General features: G+C 35.1%; 1 protein-coding gene across 3 annotated transcripts in view; it reads right to left on the bottom strand.

Annotated features, from left to right (window-relative positions):
* Positions 1–6,855, bottom strand: part of EHBP1 (EH domain binding protein 1) — a 381,725-nt gene that overhangs the window by 225,698 nt on the left and 149,172 nt on the right. The gene's annotated exons all lie outside the window — the stretch shown is intronic.

The raw sequence follows: 6,855 nt of genomic DNA, 5'->3' as shown, positions 1-6,855 counted from the left end.
AAGACTCACTTGAGCCCAGGAGTTAGAAGTTGTTGTGAGCTGTGATGCCACGGCACTCTACCCAGGGGGACAGCTTGAGGCTTTGTCTCAAAAAAAAAAAAACCCAGAAAACTATGGCTTGGCACCCATAGCACAGTGGGTATGGTGCCAGCCACATGCACTGAGGCTGGCAGGTTTCAGCCCAGCCGGGCCAGCTAAACAATAACAACTGCCACCAAAAAAGAGCTGGGTGTTGTGGTGGGCACCTGTAGTTCTGTAGTTCCAGCTAGTTGGGAGGCCGAGGCGAGAGAATCACTTAAGCCCAAGACTTTGAGGTTGCTGTGACGCCACAGCACTCTACTGGGGGTGACATAGTGACACTGTCTCTCAAAATATAAATAAATCAATCAAAATGGAAAACTAGATAGGCATGATGGCACATTCCTGTAGTCCCAGCTACTTACGGGGGAGGCTGAGGCAAAAGGATTGTTCAAGTCCCTGAATTTTAGGTTGCTATGAGCTATGACACCAGGGTGACAGAGTAAGACTCTATGTCTCAAAAAAGAAAAAATTTTTCTTTTGATTATACTTAATAAACCTTGTGATAGTTCCCCTTTCTAAACACCTACAGATTTTTTTAGAACTCCCAGCTTAGGTGGCATTCTACCTCTTTTTTGCTTATAGCATCTGAATTCTACGTACCCTCTAATATGAGTTACCTTTCTTCCCAGGGCTTTTTCTCATCAGTCCATAGTTTTCCCTCCTTTCAGTAAAATTACATATATCAAGAAAGAAACAGATGGGTTTTCTGATCCTATGCCCATGGAGACATCCCTAATTGACCTCAGTAGATTTCAAAGTTCTTCTTAACACAGGTATTGCCAATTCATCAGAAATGGAACACAAAATGAAACCTATTTGCTATCAAAGGTGTTTAACATTCAATTAATAAGCTATCTTGTTTCATAATTATCCACAAAACGTGCATAATAGCCTAGGTAGGAAAACAATGAAAATAGGACAGCTAGATATTATATAGAACAATACAAGATATTATAATGAATGTATATTAACTATGTATAAGGCCCCATGTAGATTCAGGAGAGATATGATAATTAATGAAACAAGCTCTGACCATGTGTTTGTATGGCAAGGGAAAATTTTTAGATGAAGGATTAGTAAATAGTGTAAATCAGAAATCATGTACTATTCTTGAGATTTACTGACCTGGGAGCTAAGATAAAAACTTAAGGCTGCGCCTGTGGCTCAAAGGAGTAGGGCGCTGGCCCCATATGCCAGAGGTGGCAGGTTCAAACCCAGCCCAGCCAATTAAGGCTTAATTTCCAAGCTGTGTGACCTTGAACAAGTCAGAAAACTTGAGCCTTAGTAACTTTCCCTATAAAAGAAGGAAGCTAAATAGAAATCCATTTAAATTCTACAATTATATTCTATAAAATTACTCAATTTTCTAACCAAGGCAAGAAAAATTACCAGTGATGCCTTTGAAATATTATTTAATAAATCTTCATTTGTCTTATAATTGACAAATTTTCCCAAAATACAGATGTACTCATTTAATCAAAACATAAAACCAGCCTTTTTCAAAAATTTGTCATGTGTTCCCAGCAAAACTAGTAAAAATGTGATGTAGCATCCCTAAAGAATACCTTGCTTTAAAATATGGTCTTATCTGTCAGATTATGCACAGCAGTATTATACAGAACTATTAGTGCATGTAGATACCTTATGAATGAATTTCAAAAATGCATCAAGCACTTGAGAAGGATTTAAGCCCTCTCAGAAGAAATACTTAAGAATATGCAAATATTCTCAACTGAATCAAGTTGAACAGATGTGACTATCCCAAACAATACAAGTGTTCTTTCCCTGGTCGCTACTGTCAATCAAAGAATAAGATTAAGGTCCAAGGTTCTGACAATGTGCAAAATGAGAAAGTATGATCAAGCAGTATAAACTTATTACACTGATATGAACAATAATCTCTTTCTAACCTTTAGAATACCTAACAACTTCTACATATAATATAGGATTTAAAGCCTCTGTTTTTGAAAGCATGACATACTGTCATATATTATTTCTAGTTTTTATTAAACAAATCTGTTTTACAAAGTATGACATTGATCCCTTAATGTAGTTATTTATATTATAACCAAATAATCAAATTATAAAAATTAAGATAACTTCAAAATGAGCATAATTTCAAAAACTCAGCTTAAGGATGGTTTCTGCAAAATCTCAATTTGTATAATATTCTTCAATTTCACTTTTCAAAATAAAAATTACGTGGAAAAGTTTTTCTGCTAAATTGAGTTTTATGGCAGAAGGGGTGTTTTAAGTTGTGGTAAACTAGTATCTTTGAAACAATATGTAATAAAATTCTAAACACAATTAACTATACTACTTTAAGCAATTACTTGCTCAGCAACAATGAAAAGAGCTCTTTGACTCGTCTGGGCAGGTGAGCAGAACAGAACTCTTGAGTTTAAAGCTTCCATTCCCAATATTAACAAACACAGAACCTCATTAGTGTCTGTGTCTCACTACTGAGAGAAGGAATCTGAATGCTATATCTAGCAATTCTTCACCTAGCTCAGATACTGCTTTCTCTTAAAATTATCTATCTCAGAAAATACATTTTAAGACCAGTAATGAGAAAAATATGGGGAATCTTTCATAGCTCTAAGCCCATAAGTTTTCAACTTTATAATCAAATCTAAACCCTCACCCACTCAACATGGATATGGCTACCATCAGAACTGATGCTACCATCAGTTCTGTAAAGAAGAATAAAATAATTGACTGCACTGCCAAATGAGCATGGGTTTTGTTTTTTTGCATCTTTAATCTTTCTTTAGAGTAGTAGAGGTCAGCCAGGCAGAGAGTTTAGAGGAATACTGTTATTATTGCCAGGGTCCTAATGCTACTTCAGATCACATGCAGATTGGACAAAAGAGGAATGAGAGAAAAATAGCATGAGAAACTCCTGGAGAATGGAAGTTTGATGACAAGAGTCAATAAAAAGTAAGTGTTTGCATACATATAAATCTAAATTTCTCTGTCTCTAGATCTATGTTTACACATCTGTTTCTATGTGAATCTGGCAATATTTTGGGTATTAGTTCAAAACCCCTAAAGCAGAGGTTCTTAAACTTTAGTATTTAGTGAAAAACAAAACAAACAAAAACCAGGAGAGTTTGTTTGTAAAATGTAGAGCCTGGATCCCACCCCTAGAGATTCTATATTAGGTAGACCTAAAGATGGACCCCAAAATCTACTGATTTCTAAAAAATAACAATCCCATCTCCACATGTGCACACCACTATTACCAAGTGATTCTGATCTAGTTAATCTAAAATTACATTTTCAGAACTATTTCCACTGAGAAAGTTCTTACATAAAATTATTTTAAAAATCTCACTCTCGTTTTTCATAACTATTCTCATTGTTATAAAAGACTCAGCCTATACATTTCCACTCCTTTGAAATCCAGCCTATTATTGTTGGAATTGTACAAACCTAGATTAGAATGTGGCACCAGCACTTACTCACTGTTACCTTTTGGCAGATTTCTTCAAGTATCTAAGCCCCAGTTTCACACAATTGGCAAATATTTTTAAAAGTTGGCAATATTTTTAAAACTAGGACAATACCAAGTGTTGATAAGAATGTGAAACAAAACAAACTTTCTTACACTGCTCAAGAGAGTATTAACTGATAGAGCTACTTTAAAAAACAATTTCATATTCCTTTTTAAGCTGAATACATGCAAACCTTATAACTCAGTAGTTCCTATCCAGAAATATGTCCTAGAGAAATCTTTGACATAATATATGAAAATACCTAGTAGTGTATTTAGCTTATAGTACAGATCCAATGAAAAAGATTTACTTATTTTTATGGACCATTTAACCTGGGTTATTATACTACATTATAATATTATCAATAGTCTATCCAGGATACCTATCTTGAAATGAGGAAATTAGATAAATGTATAAGGGAATATTCATTTTAAAGTAATGTAGTTACATTATTAAAACTCATGTATGAGCTCCCTATGTTCAAGTCAAACCTCAAAATGAATCCTCCACCTCAATGTATTTTCATTGCAATTTACATGGTAACAATGCAAACAATAGGTAAATGAGTGTGAAGGGGGAAAGATCTTATATTTGTTACCATTATAGAAAAAACCATGTGGCTAACCTCACCACTTTTTCCCCCTAAACCAGTGGTTCTCAACCTTCCTAATGCTGTGGCCCTTTAATACAGTTCCTGTGGGTCATGACCCACAGGTTGAGAACCACTGCCCTAAACTGCACAGTATATAACATAATGGTAGCAAGCAACATAGTTAAATAGGGTATTAAATTCATATTCTAATTCTTATTGAAATTATTCAAGTTAGTTTTCTTACAGAATAGCTTATTATATAATATCTCATTTATTATAGACCTCAAGATGATTAAAATTAATATAATGCCTTTCTTATTAAAATATTTGACTTTCTGGCCAGGCGCGGTGGCTCATGTCTATAATCCCAGCACTCTGGGAGGCCAAGGCAGGCAGATCACCTGAGCTTACATTTGAGACCAGCCTGAGCTAGAGCAAGACCACATCTCTAAATATAGCCAGGGATTGTGCTGGGTGCCTGTAGTCTCAAGTACTTGGGAGGCTGAGGCAAGAGAATCACTTCAGCCCAAGAGTCTGAGGTTACTGTGAGCTCTGACACCATGGTACTCTACCAGGGGCAACAACAAAGTAAGGATCTGTCTCAAAAAAAAATTTTTTTTCTTTCCTTATGAAAATATTTTATAAAATAAACTACATGCCAAAAGTTTAATTCTTTCTCCCAAGTAAGAGGACTATAGTGGGAGAGGTAGAAACTTACCTAGATTTGTATGATTTTTCAGGCTTTTATCACATAGAATGTTCTAAAAGATTCTGTCATATATTAATACTTTAATTATCACGTCCCTTACAAGAGAGTAAAAATTAAACTTATGGCATTCTCATTGGATTTTTTAGAAAATATGAAATACACCATACATACTGAAATAGGAAACCATTTGAAGTTATTAGTGAATAATAAAATGAACATCTTATACTCACCACTCAGCTTAAGACACAGAAAAACACCGACACCTTAAAAGCTGCAAGCCCTCTCCCAGAATGCAACCTTTTCATTCCTTCCTCCAGAGCTAAACAGCAAATTCTAGATTACTTCTTTCCTTTACTTTTTCAAAATATATTACCAACTATGTATGCATTCCCGAAGACTATATTGCTGGTGAACAGATAAACAAAATGTGTTATATGTGTGCAATGGAATATGATTTAGTCCTAAAGACAAAGGAAATTCTGACATATGGAACAACATGGTTGAACCTTGAAGACATGCTAAGTGAAATAAATCAAACACAAAAGGAAAAATATTACATGATTTTACCTAAGTAACAAAAGGGCAAATAGAAAGAAGAATATAGAGGAAGAAGTGAAGGGGGAGTACAAAGAGTACCCATTAAATACTTAAAATTATGAAAAAGTTCTGGAAACAGATAGTGGTAATGATTATGAAACATTATGAATGTACTCAATGCTACTGAACTGTACACTTAGTATAAAAATGTTTAAAATGGTAAATTTTATATGTATTTTACCACAGTAAGTAAATGGAATGTGATTAAGTTAAAAAGCATCTGCACTGCAAGGGAAATAATCAACAAAGTAAACAGACAACCTAGAAAAGGGAGAAAATATTCAAAAACTACACATCCCATAAAGGGCTACTACTATACAAAGAACTCAAAAAAATCAGCCAAAAAATACCACAACCCATCAAAGAGTGGGCAAAAGATATGAACAGAACTTTTTCAAAAGAAGATAGACAAATGGCTAGCAAACATATAAAGAAATGCTCAGCATCACTAATCATCAGGGAAATTAAAACCACAATGAGATACCACCTTACCCATCATTATTATTAAAAAGTCAAAAAGCAATGGGTGCTGGTAAGAATGTAGAGAGAAAAGAAAGCTTTTATGTTGTTGGTGGACCAGCAAATGAGTACAATTTCTATATAAAACTGTATGGAGATTCCTCAAAGAAATAGATACAGACTTACCATTCAACTGAGCAACTCCAATACTGGAAGAAAAAGAAGCCATTTATTAAAAAAAAAAAAAAGAATGAGACAAAAGACACCTATGCTGGAATGTTTACTGCAGCAAAATTCACAATCACAAAAATGTGAATTTGCCCTTCAATTCATGACTGGATTAAGAAAATGTGGTCTGTATATACCATGGAGTACTACTTAGCCATAAAAAGGAATGAAATAGTATCTTTTGCAGTGATTTAGAGGGAATTGGAGACCATTACCCTAAGTCAGGAGTCCTCAAACTTTTTAAACAGGGGGGGTCAGTTCACTGTCCCTCACACCGTTGGAGGGCCAGACTGCAGGCCCTGGAACGAGTTGCCTGCTAAGCAGGACAGGCAGCAGTGGCAAAAATACCCGGCAGGCCAGATAAATGTCCTAGGCAGGCTGCATGTGGCCCGTGGGCCATAGTTTGAGGATGCCTGCCCTAAGTGAAGTATCTTAGGAATGGAAAAACAAATACCATGTGTACTAACTAAAAATTGGGAGCTAATCAATGGACACATGCAGGTACAAAGAGATATAAAAGTTATAGGTTCCTCAAGAGAACAGAAAGAGAGGAAGTTAACAACTTAACGGGACATCTTAAGCAACTGGAAAAGAAAGAACATTCCAATCCCAAATCCAGCAGAAGAAAAGAAATAACCAAAATTAGAGCAGAATTAAATGAAATTGAAAATAAAAGGATTATAGAACAGATC

Source organism: Otolemur garnettii, unplaced genomic scaffold, assembly GCF_000181295.1.
Source record: "Otolemur garnettii isolate 467f Iridium unplaced genomic scaffold, OtoGar3 scaffold00024, whole genome shotgun sequence".
Taxonomy (NCBI): Eukaryota; Metazoa; Chordata; class Mammalia; order Primates; family Galagidae; genus Otolemur; species Otolemur garnettii.
The sequence above is the reverse complement of the archived record's forward strand: the minus strand, read 5'-3'. Positions and strand labels throughout refer to the sequence as shown.